Here is a 21392-nt window from a genome sequence, read left to right as displayed (position 1 = left end):
TGCGCTGCACGGACTGGCACGGAGCATTGAGCAACGGAGACTGCTGGGCTTCTCGGCTCCGTCCATGCATCTCGGGATAACCCAGGGTCCTGCCTACAATAATATTTAATAAAACTGAGACGCGATCATGCGTTCTAATGCTAACGCTCCGTACGTATGGATAATTAGTGATAATATGGAATTTACACGTTGTATAATAGTGAGAGTGCTTATTGTTTTCGCGATTCATGATAAACAAAACAGTGTAGAGTGTGTAAAAAATTTATGGGGAGGCTGAGCCTCCCTTGCCTCCTCTGACGAGCCGCCACTGCTACCACCAGAAAATGGTCTGAATCTCCGAATGCACCTCTGTAGCTTCTCACATCCATTATACTTGATTGTCTTCTTTTCGATATTAATATGTGGTCTATTTGTGACTCTGTTTTTTGGTCTAGAGAAACCCATGTGGCTTTGTGTTTTCTTTGATGCTTAAACATTGTACTGCTGATAGACATATTATTTCCTGTCGCCATGTTGCATATTCTGTGCCCGTTGTCATTCGTTTTCTCATGTATTGTATGTTTGCCTGCTATTTGCTGTATATAATCCTCCTTTCCTGTTTGTGCATTAAAATCGCCCAATATTAATATCACATCTTCTTTTGGTATTTTTTCTAGCTCTTCTTCCATTGCGTCGTAGAAATGATCTTTTTCCTCCTCTTTCGCATTTTCTGTCGGTGCATAAACATTTAATAGTGATATCAGGGCCCCCGTAACCGGGCGTGCAACGCGTGCGGCGCACGCGGGCGTAACCCCAAAGGGGCGCCAAACCGAAGGTTTGGTAAATAAGAAATATTTATTTTACATGATAATTATTTTTTATATACAATTTTAATTATTTCATGAACAGCTAGAGAAATCTCAAAAATCAAATATTGTGTTATAATTGAAAAAATAATTATTCCCGTCCTGATATGTTGAACTTACTCCGTCAAAAATATATTACATTTTGTTGTTCCTTCCTAATTTTTTTCTTTGAAGTAGATTGAATTACGCTTGACATACCATCCAATCGATTTTATGTTGTAGACTAAAGCGACACTCAAAATCAAAATAGTGAAATAAACATTAAATCACACTCCTTGACGAGTAGAAACATAAATTGACACCCATAAAACGCAACTTATCAGTTTTACTCCAACAAAAACATAACTTGCTGGATCAAGCAGTTTTACTCGTATAAAGTGAATCTTTTACTCGAATTTATGATAATTACTACCCTTAGTAAACAAATACTCTATGAATTATAATTATGTATTTGACTGGAAATCCACGAGGAAAAATTTCCTCGTGGATTTTGGTGGTTAGCATGTAGATTCTAAGATTACACTGATGATGATCGGTCAACCGATCGAAAACTAGTTATGTCTTTGATGTACAGGGATTTTAACAAATATACCTTTTATAAAGGATTTTATGTATTTGACTTGAGTATCTTTTCCTTTCTCGTCTATGCGTTTATTAGGCACAAACATTATTTACTGTTACTGTAAACGGGTGGTTTCCTGCAGTAAAAGGTTTAAAAAATTGATTTTATATTGGTGTTAATAATTACCTACGACTAATATTGCAATATAGGTTGGGTTTGTTCTGCCCCGATTTTAAACTTTTGTTTTCGTGTAAAAAATAGTGAACAATCTTTTTTATTTGTTATTATTTTAAGTGGTGGGGAAATTAAATTAATTGTGAAAATGGTAAGTATCATAATCATTGCATAGAATAATAATAATTCATTTTAAATAGTTATAATCGGGTTTCCTCTAATAAAATCCACAATTTACAATTTATTTTGAAAAAAAAAGAAAATAATTAAGACACTGTGTCTGCGTAACTTGGAATGGGAAACTTTTTTATTATTAATTTTACGGTAAAAATTTATTCTTCATAAAATGCTTTGCATAGTCTAAAAACTAAAACGCAACCAAATATAAAATTGTGTCAATCTTATGAGTATCAAAAATATCAATTCCGATCAAGATTACCTTATATTTCGAAAGAGAGATAATATCGAAAATTGTTATTATGAAAAGTTGTTTGGAATTAATTAAAAACTATGTAATGTTCTAATATGCAATTACATCCTTTTAATTGATTTTTTTTCTCAAATTACAGATACCCAACTCCCTTTTCATTTATTACGAATAATGCGATAACTCTTTTATTGTTATTGATTAATTAATCAATAATAATAAAAGAGTTATCACATTATTTGTAATAACTGAAAAGGGCTCATTATTAATAATAAAAGACATCACATTATTTCTAATGAATGAAAAGGGCGTTGTTGAAAAGTATAATTAATGTACGATAAAAAGTTCTTTCTAAAAATCTTTGCATGGTCTAAAATCTAAGATGCAACCATCAAATCCTATTAATTTTTTTCAATGTTATATGAGATATATGTAAAAAATATGAGTTTCGATCAAAATTAAAGTGCCTTTCTAGATCACAATATATTTCAATTAGAAGGATGTAATTGCATATAGAAACACAACTTTTCATAATAACTTTTCAATATTGTGAAAACTAAACGTACTTTGCTCTAGACCGAAATTCATATTTTTTTACATACCTCGTATAAGAATAATAAAATTTAATATTTAATAGTTGCATTCTGAGTTCTAGACAATGCAGAACTTTTTATGAAGAATAACTTTTTCTCGTAAAATTAATAATAAAACAGTTTCCCATATGGTTCCTAGTTATGTAGACACCCTGTATAAAATTTGTTTGAAAAGTTTGAACTACTGTACTATTTTTGAACTGAAAAAAATGTACTATTTTTTTTGTTTCCCCACCTGGTGTACCCCCACCTGGTGTACCCACCAAATTTCATTTGCAAATCTCAACCGGTTTTAGAGCAATAAATAAATCGTCAGTTTGTAAGAAAGATTTTAACACCCCGTATCTCGGAAACAACTGAAAATCAAATAACAACATATATGAGTTATTTTTTATTATTTTTACGTATATTATACAGTCTTAAAGTTTGGTGCGTTCCTCCCCATTCACCCTGTATAGTAAATTTAAAGCGAGCTAAAATATGTCACGCACGCGGGCGCCAATCAGCTTTGCAGGGGCCCTGAGGGATATGTTTGCCGTTTTAGCTTCAATCCTTAGGTAGGCTATTCTTTTGTTTATTAGTCTGACTTCCATTATTTTGTCTCTCACATTTCCAATCATTATGAATCCTACCCCATGTTGTCCTTGCTTTTCTTCCCCTGAGTATATGAAGGTACCATTCTATTGATCTATTTGTCCTTTCCCTTTCCATCTAATTTCCTGCAGTGCTGCTTTTTCCACCTTATACTGTATCAGAACTGATGTAATTTCTTCCAGTTTTCCTGCTCTAAGTAATGTTCTTATATTCCATGACGCTATTCTTATAACACCACCCTCTCTTTTTTTCTTGTTTGTATTACCCTTTCCTACCTAAAAATTAAACAAATTTCCTTTTACTGACTTTAAATAAGATATTGTAGATTTAAACAAAGAATTGCTTTTCTGCATAAAAAATTATATAGGTACATAATATAAAAGTTTCATCCGGTAAAGTAAAACATTTAACTAAAGCAGAAGAAGAAGGAGATGTGGTCGTACCCCCGTATCATAAATCATAGCCGAAGGAGCAATGGTTATTTAACAAATTTACTTGTTACACGCACAATAAAGAAAGTATGTCTTCGCATTTTTTTTCTTTTCCGAAGAATCCAATTCACTCGCCCGATCACGTTCTAGTGGGAACTCTTTTTTTTTTTTAATAGTCATCATACTTAATTTCCGTAAAATAAGTCTGGTAAGTTTGTCTTTAAAGACGCGTACCTAATGTGTGTTTCAAAATCTTATTTTAGTAAACGTCTTTTTTTATAGGAATAATTGGAAAACGGAATGGTTTAAGAACATGGGACAAGACAGAACTAATAGAATATTTAATTGGTTGACTAGCTAGAGCAGTCCTTTACGGGGTCCCAATTTTATGTTTTACTAATTGTATCGTCGCGTTATTCTTCTTCTTCTTTTGGCATCATAACCCTGGATGGGTCTTTGCCTGTCTGGCTATGTCCTTCCATTCATATCTCTCTTGTGCCCTGCTCCTCCATGTTTATGGTTTTCAGGTGGTCTTCCAACCACCTGATTCTGGGCCTTCCTTTTTTTTTCGTCTTCCTATCGGCTTCCATTGTAATATTTTCTTTGTTATTTTTGCATCTTCTTCTCTCTGGGCATGTACCAGCCATGACCGTCTTTGACTTTTCTCAAATCTTACAATATCATACCCTTCATTCAATTCATTAACCTTGTCGTTTCTCCTGATTCTCCATGTGCTATCTTCCTCTTGCACCGCCCCATATACTTTTCTTAGTATCTTTCTCTCGAATATCTTTAGGCTTAATAGCCCGATCAAGGAACACAAAATTTTACGAAAACCTCCAAAAAAATAAAGGAAGGATGAAAATTTTGGAATAGGTACTTGAAATTGTCTATTATTGTATAAGAAAAAGTTTACAATTCTACATCCCCTCAATTTTACAAAAAAATGGAAAATACGGGGTGAAAAAACTTTTCTCGGGGTGAAAAAAATACGTTCAAAATAAGTCCGGAATTGGATATAATGACTAATTCTAAGCAACTTTTGTTCTATAGAGTTTTTTTACAAAGTCAATACTTTTCGAGTTATTTGCTAGTGAATGTGTTCATTTTTAACAAAAAAAAATGTTTTTGGACGGCTTTTCGGAGATAACTCAAAAAGTAAGTATTTTAGCGAAAATAATATTGTATAAATATATAGTAAAAATTAATATAGCTTATAAAAAATTGAAAAAAAATGTTGTATGCGTGAGGTCTGCAGACACAGTAGATGCAGAATTGCAGCAAATGAAAAGTAGGTTCTTCTTCGTCAAATTCCAAATCGGATATTTCAATGTGAAATAACCAAAAAACGGAGTACTTTTCTGGGAAAATTCATTACAACTTTTTTAACGTGTTTAAAAAAGGTTTATTTTTGTTTTTAAAAAACTTCTAATATCAAAAGTAAGTGAGTTACGCTCAAAATATTCTTGGTCCCTTTTATTTTTTGGTAAAAAAATGGCGAAAATCACCCCCTAATTAGCTTCTTAAATAAAATTAATCGTTACCGCTTCACAAGTTACTTTATTTATGTATTATTTATATTATCTATAAGTTTCATTGGTTAAAGTGCTCAGTTTTGAAAAAAACGGGATTAAAAATAAAACATTTTCTTTTACTTTGAAAAAATCGGAATTTTTTATGGAATTAACTTAAAAATTATTAGTAATACCAAAAATCTCAGAGAGTAATAAAATGTACCTTTTGCTTTTCTGAATATTTTTGATTTTTGTTTTCTTGTTAGACAAAAATTGGTTATGCTAGGTCTGTTCCAAATTTGCCTAAACTCGTGATTAGTTACTCGTTCAAGCCATTTTAACTACATCTTTTTTAAAAAGAAGCACTTTGAACCGATGAAACTTACAGATCATATAAATAATACATAGAGAAAGTAACTTGTGAAGTGGTAATGATAAATTTTATTTGTGATGCTAATAATTAGGGAGTGATTTTCGTGATTTTTTACCAAAAAATAAAAGAGACCAACAGTATTTTGAGCCTAACTCACTTACTTTTAATGTTACAAGTTTTTTTTTTAAACAAAAATAAACCTTTAAGTTAAAATGTATTTTCCCCGAAAAGTGCTTCGTATTTGGGTTATTTCACATTGAAAAATTCGATTTGGAATTTGACGAAGAAGAACCTACTTTTCATTAGCTGAAACTCTGTTTATACTGAGTCTACAGACCTCATGTATACAACATTTTTTCAATTTTTTATGAGCTATATTTTTGCTAAGGATATTTTTTTCGCTAACATACTTACTTTGTGAGTTATCTCCGAAAAACCGTTCAAAAACATGTTTTATTTTGTTAAACATGAACATACTCACTCGCAAATAACTCGAAAAGTATTGACTTAGTAAAAAACTCTATAGAACAAAAGTTGTTAAGAATTAGTCATTTTATCCAATTCCGGTCTTATTTTGAATGTATTTTTTTACCTTCAAGAGGGGATGTAGAATTGTAAAATTTTTCTTATATAATAATAGACATTTTCAACTACCTATTCCCAAATTTTCATCCTTTTTTTTTTTTTTTTTGGGGTCAGATTGTTCTTTGATCGGGCTATAATCTTTTTTCGCCATTACCCACGTTTCACAACCATAGGTTACTACGGGTCTAATCAATGTTCTTCATTTTGGTTCATCATGTGCTTCGACACTGAATGTGAATTTTGGACAGTCATGTACTTCGATTTTGTTTCGTTTATTTTAAGCCCTCTTTTTCATGTTTTTTTTTATAGGATCAATTTCCTTGAACCCTTCTATTCGTCGTGGCTTGCTCCTACTAATGATAGCTAGATCATCTGCATAATATGCAGTAATTTGTACTGTTTTGGTATTTATATGGCCGGTTGTATTCGTTTTTCTGATAACTACCTCAAAAACTAGGTTGAACAGCATAGTTGATAGTGCGTCTCCCTGTCTTACTACCATGTTGGTGTCAAACAGGGGAGTCAGCTCTCCATCTACTCTAACTGCGAACCGTGTAACATCATTGTTTCGTTGCGTTATTAGTAAAAGCATATCATCCTATGATACTTACATACTCCTTTCATGGTTTTATCTACATGTGTCATACTGTCGCCTAACTGTTTCTACTATCTCATCTTCAGACTGACCGTAGATCTGTACGTAATGATTTCAGACCATGATCACTTTTAAGAAGTATATTTACCTATGTCTTCTCTCTTCTGATTACGTACCGCTAGACCTTTTCCTCGTTTTATTTATTTCATCCATTCTGATCTTTCATGGTTCATCAATGGTCTGGTCTTGTCTTTATTTTATATATCTTAAATACTACCAATTTAAAAAAAAATTATTTAAAGATTTGCAACTGTTTTCCTCTGTGGTCACTATAAGGATGTATCAGCATACTTAAGCTCCAGGGAATGTTACTTTATAGTTCGTTGTTATCTGATCCAGAACTAATGGGAAAAAAGTTCTTTGTTTAAAGGTAAAGAGAGTTCAAAATATTTCAATACATAACAATGCTTATCATTGTAAAATAGCAGTTATAGAGAGTTAAATGTTTCAGAAAAGTTATGCTATTTTCATTGGCACATACCTTGTTTACCGATAAACATATGGGATTTATAACGTTCCATATGTTACTAAAAAAATGCAATGGAAATTTGAATATTAGTCACCAATAGCAGATAGCCACATCGAGTTGATTTTTCACCCTAAAAATATCCATGAGTTTATTTGTCATACACACGATGATTTCTCAACATAATTTAAACTCATTTCTGGGATAACAGTAGGTGATCATTTACTACATACTGATCACTCTCGTGATCGAACTGTGCTATTTTGTGTTTTGCCTAGGGAATATTTAGCTGGCCTAATTAGGTACATCGTATTTCATAAAGTCTTTACAATATCTTGAGAGATTTACGTATTTTATATTATTGTTTAGGTTTGTCTTTTCCTTGCGTGATTTGATCACAGTAGACTTCGTTCATATATTTAGTGTCTCCTTATAAAAGTGATATGTACATCTGAAACTGCCAAACTCCTTTATCGCTACGACCATATCAGCGGATGTTCGTTAAATCCTCCATAACTTAACTTACTATAATATTGTGCATAAACTACTTGGAATTTTTGTTTTCTTGTTCTATTCTAATTTCGTGTCAAGCTATATTTTACTCTAGCCTGTTTTATTTCATTTAATTCATTAACTTCATTTTTATCTAAAAAAATTTGTATTATATTCTTATTCTTGGGAGAGCGGTATGTTTAGTGTAAGTGACGTGGTAGCATTCTGACCTTAATGTTTATTGTATTATTTTGACTGAAATTGTTTTATTCTAGACATTAGCATAAACATAATTGATTTTTTTGTTAAACCAAATTACATAGTCTCAACAGGTTTACTACTCTTGTTTTATTGGTTTTCTTACATTTTGACCATTGTATTTATTTACATTGGTTATTAATGTTATTACACTACTCTTATATAGTACTCCCACTCTAACTTTTCCCATGCACTAAATTATTCAGATTTATTAAGACAGAAATTGGTATCGCAAAATTAAGCCGCTTTTCCATAGAAATCGTTGTCCAAGTTAAACAAGGATAAACAATATCGAATGTCTTTAATAGCTTATGAATTTTAACGTTTATAATTTTCAATGACAGTAACATTTTATTGATTTATTTGCATTTATTGTTTATTTGGTTTTATAAATCAATAAAGTTTTGTTTATTTATCAATAAAGTTTATTTGGTTTTATATTTATAAAAAATATATATAATATTTCAGTTAAATAAAAGAAGAATTGCAATACCGTCGGGTTCCCAGACAAAGACGAGTATTAGTAATATCGTAGTGTTGATAACTCAATTTGTAAAAAATTTGCATTTGTATCACTGCTTCCCCAAAGGTTTGATATATTAAAAATATTAATTGTTTTTTTATGTAATTCACTTGATAGTTTTGTAATTCTCAACCTTAGGTAATATTAAATCTTCTTAACAATAGTGACTTTGTTGTTGTGACTTTTTTTTTAATATATTTATTACCGTTCTATATTTTTATCCTTATATTTGTAATAGTCTGTGTGGTGTTCAAGTTGTTTAATGTTGAGTCCATCAATCTACTCAATTACCCGGGAAATTTTCCCGGAAAATCAGTAAAAAATGGAAATCTCGATTCCCGGGAACTCTTACAGATTTCCCGGGATTTTTTTAAATATTTTATTTTACGTTAATAGCGGAGATATTACTAATTCACAATGAATAAATGATTCTGATACAATTATTATCTCTGTCTGCTTAATAATCATTTGAAATTATACCACTTAAAATATTTATTTTTCAATTATATTTTAAACCTTACAATTTTGGCGTTAAATCAGAATGTATCTTATCCGTTAGCAGAAACAATCTGTTGTTTATGCGATGATCTGATTCATTTTAAAATATCCAGAATTATAACATAAATATTATTTATTTTGCATTAAAATTGTTATGTTTATGAAGGATTAGTACATAGAAAATTTAATATGTTATTATATTGGTGCAAATCACCTGACCGGACGTTTAAAAAAATTACTCACTGCACTAAAAAGCATCAGACCTGCATCAACAGAAAGTGCGTTTTCAACTTCAGCAAAGTTCTGTACAAAAAAAGAGCCAGCCTGAAAGATCAAACACTCAACAATTTAAAACATAATTCACTAATAAAAACAACGAAAATTCAGATTAAATAATAAATAATTTTTCCATTTTTTAAATTTCCTTTAATATTTTGAATTTTCTTTTAAATTTTTGAATTTTTCTAAACATTTTTAATTCGTACTTAAATGTATACGTTTTTATACTAATTGCATTGAAAAATTAAAACAAAACAATTCCTTCTGTTTATTTTTAAATTTCCCGATTCCCGGGAATTCCCGGAAAATCCAAATTACCGACTCCCGATTCCCGGGAAATCAAAAGGGGCCAAGAAAATGGAGCTCTAACTATTACATACTTACATTTTAAGCCTTGTCCAGTCTTAGATAGATAGATAGAAGTGAGATAGATTTTGATCTATTCCACTGTTACTTTTCAGATGTATTGTGGTCCTCTAGTCCTAGACTAAACCCTCTAGCCTAACCCCTTTTTAAAAAATTTAATAACATCGAAACTAAACCTTCCATCTAGCTCTTTGCCGGTGGTTTTTCTGTGCCTATGCAAAGAACCGTCAGAGCCTATTTTATTTCAAATCAGGCCCGAGGCACTACACAATTTTCGGGCCCTTAAATATAATTTAATAACAATAACTTTTTTAAATAAATTTTATAATTATTATGTTTATATTATTATGTTTATTAAATATAATTTAATAACAATAACTTTTTTCAATAAGTTATATAATTATTATGTTTTCGTTAATTAATTATGTATTTAATGTTAGTGTTCTTGTACCAATGGCCATAGTTGTCGAGGTGCTTTATGTAAATAAAAAAAAATTAATTACTAGAAATATAGTTAGTTGCACCAGAAATTTTTATTTTTATTAACGATAAATAAAATTTATATTTAAGAGCATAGGCGCAAAATGTTTCCTATCAAAATGTTCAGTGTTTTTTAAATGTATTCATTTTTCTCGAATTCTGAGAAAACTAATAAGTATTTTTGAAAAATTTAAACGCAGAATGAAATATTATGGAGGGTAGAAAGTCCCTGAAAACTTCTATGTTTATTTTAATAAGTTACTGGGGTGAAAAAAAGAGAAAATTTAGTGTGAAAAAACTTTTTGCTTATTATTCTAATAGACTTCTACCCTCGGTCATAATGTAGTCTTTCATTCTGCGATTAAATTTTTCAAAAATACTTGTTAGTTTTCTCATGATTCGAAAAAATGAATACATTTAAAACACATTGAGCATTTTGACAGGCGACATTTTGCGCATATGCCTTTAATCAATTAAACATTGTTTAATTATAACTCTTATTGTTATCATTTATCATTTCCTGTTCGTAAAATGAAAGAATTTTGAAAATTTATTTTGTTATTGTAATAAAAATTTTTTTGGTTATCTTTCCGGGCCCCATTAAAATACGGGCCCGAGGCAGGTGCCTCACGGGCCTAGTGGTAAAATAGGCCCTGAGAACCGCCCATTTGTCAGGCTCTCATACTGACATAAAATGTGGTCTGCTGTTTCTTCTTGTAAGTGACAGAATCCGCAGAGGCCATCACCTGCCAATCCCTTTAACTTCAACTGCTTATTGATCTTACAGTGCCCTGCTAGCAGACCTACTATAGCTTTGACTGTTTTCTTGTCTTTCCTTATTCGGTCTGCCCTAAATTTTGGCGAATGCTCTATAAGGAAGTATTTCGCCTGTCTTTGTCCTTGTGAGTTCCTCCACCATTTTTGGGTCACAAAGTGAATGTATTTACTGCATTCTGGATCAACTTTGTGGTAGTATTGTGTCTTTACCGCGGCAGTATAAGATCAGATCATCTGCATAAATAGTATATTTTACAAGTTTGAGCGCATTCTTGCAAATGTGGTTAAAGGTTACTATAAACAGGGTGGAGCTTAGAACAGACCCCTGAGGTACGCCGTTGTTTTGATTATAGATTATGAAGTGCCCAGTCTTATATTTTTTATACTTCACTGTAAGTTCAACTATAAAAATTCTTTGTTGATTTCTGAAATTCTTTATCGCACTTTTAACTACTCTATGTGAATTAATGTTTAGTAAAATATTTTGTCACTTCGTTCTAAGTTGTATTAATTAGTATTACTGTTATTTCTTTGTATTATTTCTCTAACATTAATTCAACGTTTAATGGTAGATTTGGTTATTTCTTGCAATCCTAATTTTTGGTAACTGTTTGTCAGTTATGTAAGTGTTTTTTTACCATTTTTCTGTTGCTTATTTCTAAAGGATTTAATAGAACTGATAAAACATGGGAATATTTAGATTATTTTTTAGTTATTCATCTAATCAGAATTAGAAGAGGTTGGCATACAGAAATTGGAATTGACAACAAAGGTCTGAGAATTATCAGAAACATTTATTACAATCAAACGGCCAAAATCAAAATAGAAGACCAGTTGACTGATAAAATTGCAATAGAACGAGGAGTACGACAGGGCTGTATTTTATCTCCACTACTATTCAATATCTACTCTGAATGGGTATTTAAGGAAGCTTTAGACGGTTGTGCGAAGGGAATATTAATAAATGGTGAATAGTTGAATAACATTAGATATGCAGATAACACCATAGTTTTTGCCGATAATCTGAATGATTTACAGATATTAAACAAATCGTATAACAGAAGTCAGCAACAGATACGGATTAGCTCTAAACATAAAGAAGACCAAATTTATGACAATTAGTAAAAAAACAATACTAAACGCTCAACTTACAATCAACCAACAGAATATCGAAAGAGTTTAGCAATATACATATCTGGGCACGAATTTAAATAGCCAATGGGACCACTCGACAGAAATTAAACAGCGAATAATAAAAGCGAAAGCAGCATACGTTAGAATGAGACCCATTTTCAACAGTCGAGACATATCATTAAAAACAAAATACCGTCTGTTGAAATCCTACATATTCACAGGTCTGCTCTACGGAATGGAAGCGTGGACATTAACTGTTGCATCTATGAATCGGCTCGAAGCTTTCGAAATGTGGTGTTATAGGCGCATATTATGTATATCCTGGGTTGACCGAATTACTAATGTGGAAGTCCTGAGTAGAATGGGGAAAGAGTGTGAAATTCTCATAACCATCAAAACAAAAAAATTAGAATATCTAGGACATCTAATGAGAAATCAAGAACGTTACGGCCTTCTCCAACTGATTCTCCAAGGGAAGGGAAATGGTAAAAGAGGACCGGGAAGAAGACGCATTTCCTGGCTTCAAAATGAAAGTGGTATAACACGACTACCACTGAACTGTTCCGCGCTGCAGTAAACAAAGTCAAGATAGCCATGAGGATCGCCAACATCCGGAACGGATATGCACTTTAAGAAGAAGAAGAGGCATACAGTTGTTTTATGTTTTGAGGGTAGGAAAGTACAAAAAATTTCAGAACGTCCAAGAATGGATAGTGATGTAAGAAGAGAATATTCTCAAGAGAATATTCTCAGCCAGAATATTCTCGTTCTCGAGAATATTCTCTTGACTGCGTCCTTAATCGTGTTAAAACGATACATATAAAAATGAAAAACGGAAAATGTGGATACGGTATTTCTAAGTAAACGCGAAACAATGAATAATTTAACTATGGAAATAATGCTAGACAATTATTTGTTTAAGAATTTTACAAGAATGTCAAAAAGTGATTTCAAACTGTTAATAATTAGTGATAGGGCTAAGAACAGAGAAGAAATATCAAACATGAGAAACGCAATACTAATCTAAACAAGATTAGCAATTGTTATTTATATATACTAACAGTTTTAGTTTAGTGTATTTATTCAGGGTGCACTACTCTTCCATTTGTCTCATAGTTCCAGAAATATGCCAAGTTCCACAACTCTGGACGTAAATGTACTGCAATAAACCTTATTTTGATTTCATTTGACCACGTATTCATCTTTTCTTTGTATGTTTTGACAAAACCAAATTAAATTTCAACAGAGTACAGGAAATAAAGAGGAAATACAGAGCAACATGCAAAATTTTCCACAGCACTTCAACTTTATTGGCAACGCATCAGGCACTGCCATAGTGTTCAAATACCAGTAAAGTTCCGGCCACATGGCTCAGCCAAACGGCGATATTTTCATTAGATGGCTGTAATGTTGCCAGAAACATACCAAATATATATTTTCGGCAACATATTGCTTCAAAAACTAGCCCGTCTAAATGCCCCTTTAGACGTAGACCAATCCATGACTGAGCTGACGACTCGTGAAAAATAAAATCCCACAACTTCTCATCAGTACATTGAAATGCAGAATGTAGATGACCAGGATGAGCTAATGATAGAAATAGATTCTGAACCTGAGACCTCATGTTTTTCTGATTAAATCGCCACATGAATTACTTGCATTACTTGTTGTTGAGAAGAAGTTTCATTTTTTTATCAAATAAATTTTGTGTTCTCTCTTGTTTTTGTATTTTGTTTATACAGTGTGTCCACGGATGGGGTGCCCAAGAGGAAAAACTTTCTTATTTTCAGTTTTAGCGAAAAATGTCATTCTTGATAAAAAATTTTGCTTGTCCTAAAACCCCATGAAACGAAATAAAATTCAAGTTTTTCAAAACCTGCTTAATTTTGTAGCAAATTTTATGCAAATTCCTATAAATTTTTGCACCAAGTTCGAAATTATAACAATATTCTAGTGTCGCTAAGCTACAATGTAGCTTAGTAACTGTCAACTCCGATAAATAATTTGCCAATCGTCATTCTTTTTCGACAAGAAAATGTTAAGCATTCAATCATAATTTTTTTAACGCTTAACATTGTCGAAAAAAATGACAATTCACAAATTATTTATCGGAGTTGACAGTTACTAAGCTAGGTTCATTGTAACTTAGCAATACTAGATTATTGTTACGATTTGGAACTTAGTGCAAAAATGCATAGGAAAACATATAATGGGCTACAAAATTAAGCAGGTTTTGAAAAACTTGAATTTGATTTCGTTTTATGGGGTTTTAGAACAAGCAAAACTTTTCATCAAGAATGACATTTTTCGCTAAAATTCAAAATAAGAAAGTTTTTCCTTTTGGGCACCCTATCCGTGGACACACTGTATATAAAGAACACTGTTGTTTAGTCTCATTATTTTGTATATAATTTAATGATTTATAATACCCTATTTCATCTTCAACAATATCCCTAAGTGCGTCGTAGGGTTCATTCTCAGAAAATTCTCCATATCGAGAATTTTCTCGAGAATATTCTCTGATTTTTCATTCTCGAGAATTTTCCAACACTAAGAATGGAGAAACGCAGAGTTAAGAAGAAACTACATTCGAAGACCTACAAACTATGGTGAGGGATCTCGCACTCGACAGTTCCCAATACGTCGGTCTATAAAGGAATATGACAAAAACAAAAAATGACAAACATAGACGACCCAGATGTATATCTATATTGGAAATATAAAGAGAACCAAAGTGCGGAAATTACTAGAAGAATAAGACTGGCATGGGCAGAATTTGGAAAACTCAGTTGGGTCCTAAAGAACCGTAAAAATACCTCAATATTTAAGGAGCAAAGTGTCCAACCAGTGCATCCCTCCTATCAGGACATATGGATGTCAAACCTGGATCCTAACCAAGGCAAATATGAACAAACTAGCCACAACAGAAAGAGTAAAAAAAATAGCCAGAACAAATTGGAAATATGTTGCTCATGATAGAGATCGTTGGAAGGAGCTGAGAGAGACATAAGTCCAAAAAATGGACGATACAAGGCTAAGGTGAAGAATATATGTATAAGCCATTCATGAGGCCTGAGTTAAGGCAAAAGATGTTCCTTTTTTGGAATATGCCTGGTTACAAATTACTGAGTCGACGATAAGTTGTTCTTTGCTGACCATGGAACCCTTAGAGAATCCTATCTATTGATGCTCTAAGACAGTGGCTCGTATGAATAAAAATGAGCATGTAGTTTATACTCCAAATGTTGGAGTACATACTCCACGTGGTAAGAATAAAAATCTCGGCTTGAGTAGGTACTTTTTAATATATAGTTTGTTGTGAGAATATACTAATTTTTGGTATGAATAAAAGTATCTTTATACTCTTTAGGGTGAGAATCTACTCCGTAAATTTGGAGTCTAATAGTTACCAGACTTCAGTTTGATCGTGGCTAAGCTATGGCTGAGTTCATGTTTAATTTGCGTTCAAAAAAGTTGTATAAACCAAGACGAAGTAATCGTGACTTTAAAGTATTATATCGATTTAATAAAGAAAATGTTAAGAAGCTTTTAAATAACCTTTTGAGTGAAGACTCGGAATACACAAGATATGGGGCTATATTATATAACTTTGATAAAATGAAAATATTTTTAAGATATGTAGGTGATCCGGGATTTCGAACAGGAGTGGGAGAATATATTGGTGTTCATCAAACCACTGTGTCTAAGGTTGTGACGCAAGTTTCTGACCTGATAATTGAAAAATGCGCACGATTGATTTCCTCATACTCCGGCGGATATAATAGAAGCTAAAGAAATAGGGCAAACAAAGTATACTTTTCCGTGTGCCATGGTTGTGATTGATAGCATCCACATAAAAATAAAAAACCACCTCTTCATGGTGATGAATACTTATCAATCGCAAAGGTTATCACAGTATCAACGTTCAAGCCACTTGCAATGCAGATGAGTGGTTTACAGGCGTGGACGCAACTTGGCCAGGATCTGTCCATGATTCATGGATATGGAGCAACTCACAAATTTGTAACATTGCTAAAAATGTGTTTTGGAGGTCAAATGCAATAATTTTAGGAGATGAAGTTTATGGCGTAGCACCGTGGTTAATGGTACCCTTTAGAAATCCAAATATTCCTGCAGAGCTTGCTTATAACAAATTATTTACAAAGGAGCGTGTAATAATTAAAAGATGTTTTGGACAACTAAAACAACGATTTCCAACTATTTAAAAATGAAATAGAGGGTATCTAGTCTTACGAAGAACAGAAAGAAGATATGGGGCACATCAAAATATTTTTATTCATATGAAATGGAGTATAAACTTATATTTTATGCTCATACTCACCAGAAAACACTCGCAGTTTATACTCCGTTTTTATTCATACCACCCATTGTTTAGACTTTAGAACACAACATTGGTACACATGATGTGACCGATTTATACAAAGTTGAAAGACCAATATTGAAGCAAATTGCATTTTTTTGAAAACTTTTCTCAAAATTGAAATTAAGTATTTAACAAACATGCTCCCGTGATAATTTTTGATAAAAATGGCTTAACTAATTGTTTATTTTAGCTAAAAAATTATAAGCGTTTCAGTCTCTACGGAATATTCAAATAATTTAGTTATTACTCTAGTCGCAACATAGGGGTTCCCGTGGACACTTTTAGCTCGCCGCGATTTGATGGTGGTATTATAGGTTTTTTGGGTCGCTGAATCCAATGGAAGTGGTCTGAAAGCCCAAACCTGGTGCGTTTAATTGTTATTAACAAATTATGGTAAAATTAGGTGCTTTTCAGGAATTATTAGAAGCCCTGTAAATAAATTGATAGTGTTAAGATCTTCTCTGGTGTATTTTTGATCGCTGAATCGAGTGCGACTAGTCGCGATTACTCAAAATGTGTTCTTATTTTGTTAATAACAAAATAATTGTTTATTCGCCGTAAAAGCTAGAAATGCGTTTTCTACAGCGAGTTTGTAGTCTTTTTCATAGTCTTTTTATACGCTAAATCGATTGGCACTAGTCGTGACAGCTTAAACCACGTTCCGACTTTGTTATTAATAAAGTATTGCAAAAATAACGGTTTATAGTACGTTTACTCACGGTTTTTGCTCTAAATTTTAAAAGACCACTTGGAATGACATGAAATTTGCCATGCACGTAGCTATGTACCATGTCAATCAAAACAAGTGATATTGTGCCGATGTGTGCTTTTACCCTGGGGGTGAGTTTCACCCCTTTTCGGGGGTGAAAAAAGAAACCTTTAAAATAAGTCCGGAATTGGATAAACTGATTAATTATAAGCAACTTTTGTTCTATACAGTTTTTCACTAAGTCAATAATTTTCGAGTTATTTGCGAGTGAATATGTTCATTTTTCAGCAAAAAAAAAACAAAATAACTCGAAAAGTATTGACTTAGTGAAAAAACTGTATAGAACAAAAGTTGCTTAGAATTTACCAGTTTATCCACTTCTAGACCTATTTTAAAGGTTTTTTTTTCACCTCCGAAAAGGGGTGAAACTCACCTCCAGGGTAAAAGCACACATCGGCACAATATCACTTGTTTTGTTTGAAATGTTAGCTACGTGTATGCCAAATTTCATTTCAATCCAATTGGTTTTTTAAAATTTAGAGCAAAAACCGTGAGTGAACGTACTATAACCCGCTATTTTTGCAATGATTTATTAATAACAAAGTCGGAAAGTGGTTTAAGCTATGACGACTAGCGGCAATCGATTTAGCGTATAAAAATACTATGAAAAAGACTACAAACCTGCTGTAGATAGCACATATCGAGCTTTTCGGCGAATAAACTATTATTTTGTTATTAACAAAATAAGAATATATTTTGAGTAATCGCGACTAGTCGCATTCGATTCAGTTACTAAAAATACACCAGAAAATACCTTAACACTATCAATTTATTTACAGAGCTTCTAATAATTCCTGAAAACACCTAATTTTACCATAATTTGTTAATATCAATTAGACGCACTAGATTTGGGCTTTCAGACCACTTCCATTGGATTCAGCGACCCAAAAAACCTATAATACCACCATCAAGTCGCGGCGAGCTGAAAGTGCCCACGGGATCCCCTATTTTGCGACTAGACTATATAGAGACTCGAATTTGAAAAAGTTAATCAATAACAAGTTGTTGTTCCCTGATCAATTAATGGGATAAATTGACCTTTTTGGTAATTTTTAGGTCCTTCATGTAAATAATTATTGTTATTGAATTAGAGGCATGAGGTGCTTAGCTTCCTAGATTTAGCTCGGTAAATATCAGTTAAAGTAAATAGTTATTAGGCAAACATAAACGGGTGTGGATATTAGGTACATAGCGAAAGACAGCTAACAGGCATAAGCAGAGTTTAATGAATGTCAAATATAAATAGTAGTTTGATTATCGTATCGAAAGACTATCCTGGTAACGCGCCACGTCGGTCGTCCTCTTGTAATAGAAACGCGTGTTTGTTTGCTGCAGAATAGAGTTGAGTCGCCGCTAAACGAATCTTTCGATAGGAACTCTACCGTAATCGGAATCAAATGAATCGATCACAACACTACGTTCTACCGAATTGGTCAGATGGTGGCAATAGTTTTTAAAGATTATAAAAGAATTTAATAGTAAATTAAAAAGTACTGACCAATTAATTAAAAAGTTGATATCTAATATACCATTTTATGACTTCTTAGATGCAGTCCCGGACTAAGAATCTTGAGGCCCTTAGGCAACCCAAGCTAAGAGGCCCCTTAAGAAACTTTGGTCTTTTCCCTCCAAAAGCTTGGATAACCCCCTCCATCTCCGAGCGGTATTCCTTTGATATTATATTAGTGGACATTTTGTAGATTTATACTTAAATTTTTGTTTCATTTTGTAAACTTCTTGCTTGAAGAAAAATAAACAAAGAAATGGTCAAGAAACTGTTAATTTATATAATTTTGCTTAAATTTTGCAATAAAAAATTATTTTAGTTTTTTTTTGTTATGTTTATCAATAAACGAACGATTATAATAATTTTTCTAATAATGAAAAATAAACAAGGTCGTAGAAAAAGTATCGTATTCTACTAACATGTAATGGCTATTACTCACTCTGATGAAGAACGACACTCGCCTTCGGCTCGTTAAATTGAGGGTAATGATATTCTATTTTGTGCCGGTGACACTTTTATAATTTTAATTTTTGAAAATGACCGTTCGCCTGTTGCATATGTAATTATTAGCGTAATATAAAAAATCTTACAAGCTACTGACTAGAAACTTCGATTCGAATTTGTTCTCATAAATAACCAAAAAAGACCAGGAATAAATTATTTTCGCTACAAGTTATGAAGATGAACTATAAAATATTTGAACTGCAGTGGTTCATCTTAAATTTCTCAGAATTTGAGTATGACTCAGTTTTGAAAAAACAAACAAAACACCAAATACTGAGTTACTGACTCGTACGCTGTCAACTGACGACTCAGCTCAATAATTAATTTATTCAAAATTGGTAGATTCGTTTCAACCTTTCCTTTAACTTTTCTCCATCCTGTAGAAAAACTTCATTGGATTAGCATCATCAAAATGCAGTTTTCTTGTTCGCGTTTGTTTAATCTCGTCGGTATTTTCAGAGTAATATTGTAGATCGCAGACCTTCTGCTCGTAGTAAGCAAAATTATCTCTGGGATTTTAAGAACTTCAAAAGTCATTTTAGAAGCTGAACTTCAGTTTCAAGTTCAACATCTCTCTGTATTGATTTACTGACAGCGTTGGCGTTGATGAGTTCTAAAATTGTTGCGCAGAACTCATTTATTATGAATGTTTCTGTTTTGACATTTCTTTCAACAAACACCTCAGGAACTGTTTCAGCTTTCTGATTAGGGTCTTCAGCAAGAGTACGAAGAGCAAATTTGAAGTTGTAACCTTTAGACAAAGCTCTTGTTGCATCAGTCCTTGCAGTCTATCTAGTGCTGCTTGTTCTTTTAAGGACAAGGTTTAGATCGTAGCTTCCCAACGGGGGGTAGACGCTGAAAAAAAGTTGTACACGGACTGAACAAATCCAAAATACGATAATGCTCCAACGAACGGGTCTAACGTAACTTTTAGCAGCACTTACTCGAACTAAAGCGAGTGTGCAGCACAAAAAAATGTAAATTGCAAGTTTGTTAATCTTACATAAATGAGCCTGGAGACCATTGTATTTGCCTAGCATGTAGCGAAAGGCGTGGGTAATGAAGGAGAGGGTAGCGAGGGGGCGCTGACTCATTTGTTGTTCTTGCTCTTAGTACTCTTTTAAGAAACAGTGCAGACTGATGGCAGTACTGTTCCCTTTACCAAACGGCATTAAATAGCGACTTATTCTCACAAAATAGGCTTTCTATGTGAACAAAAGTATGCATTTTAATGTAGTTTTATACCTCCACCATCACTTTTATGGTATTGCGCGATATTTGAATTTTTCAACATAATATGATTTATAGTTTTTATTTAATTCGAATTATAATTTTTTCGTTTTGGGCCCTACGAGGCCCACTCTGGGACCGAGGCCCCTAGGCAACTGCCTACTTTGCCTGTTGGTTAATCCGGCACTGCTTAGATGATCCTCTTCCTCATTTCTTGCTTTTTGCTTTCATATTCTTCCAATATTCCTAACAATGTTTCTCCATTGGTCTCTATCTTCAGCTGCTCTAAGAGCTTCGCAGAATGAGTTTCCAGCTGAATGCTTTATTTGGTCAGACCATCTAGTTGGTGATCGTCCTCTTGATATTCTCCCCGGAACGTTTCCAGAAACAATTAATCTCTCGAAATGTGCGGTAAATTGTTAATTTTTTTGTCCTATCTACGATCATTATTTTTGTTTTCCTGGTATTGATCTGAAATCCAAATTATTTGCTTATTCGGCTTGGTCATTCGGTGATAATAATCATTTCTACTTTCATTACTCCGCGATTCAAAAAACGTATTCCAATGTGCATCACTTTACGATTTGGCAGACAAATAATAGAAGATAAAGATGCAGTTGTCAAAATTTTAAATGCATTTTTCTTAAAACTGCTTTTTCAAATGCAGTGGACATTGTAACTGAAAAACTACTTGACCGATCTACCTGAAATTTTGCATATTTTCTTTAGACATTTCGTGAGGTAACATGGTCGAGATATTTTTTGTTTTGTGCTTATTTTTTGTTCAACAATAATAAATCCGTTGATTTTCAGAAAATGTTTACCAAAAATTTCGTATTGTTGATTTCTGAGTGATACAAAACATTCAAAAATCATTAAAAATAAAAGAACTCGAAGTTGTTACCGCGTGAAACTCATAAATTATTTAAATATTTTTGAATTTTTTGTTTCGTATTATCCAGTGACGAGTTC

At 32.6% G+C, this 21392-nt stretch overlaps 1 protein-coding gene across 2 annotated transcripts in view; it reads left to right on the top strand.

Moving 5' to 3' along the window:
• The window catches only part of LOC114340508 (zinc finger protein basonuclin-2-like), a 76314-nt gene that overhangs the window by 32083 nt on the left and 22839 nt on the right, over positions 1-21392 (top strand). The gene's annotated exons all lie outside the window — the stretch shown is intronic.

The sequence above is a fragment of the Diabrotica virgifera genome, chromosome 10, assembly GCF_917563875.1.
Source record: "Diabrotica virgifera virgifera chromosome 10, PGI_DIABVI_V3a".
Taxonomy (NCBI): Eukaryota; Metazoa; Arthropoda; class Insecta; order Coleoptera; family Chrysomelidae; genus Diabrotica; species Diabrotica virgifera.
The sequence above is the reverse complement of the archived record's forward strand: the minus strand, read 5'-3'. Positions and strand labels throughout refer to the sequence as shown.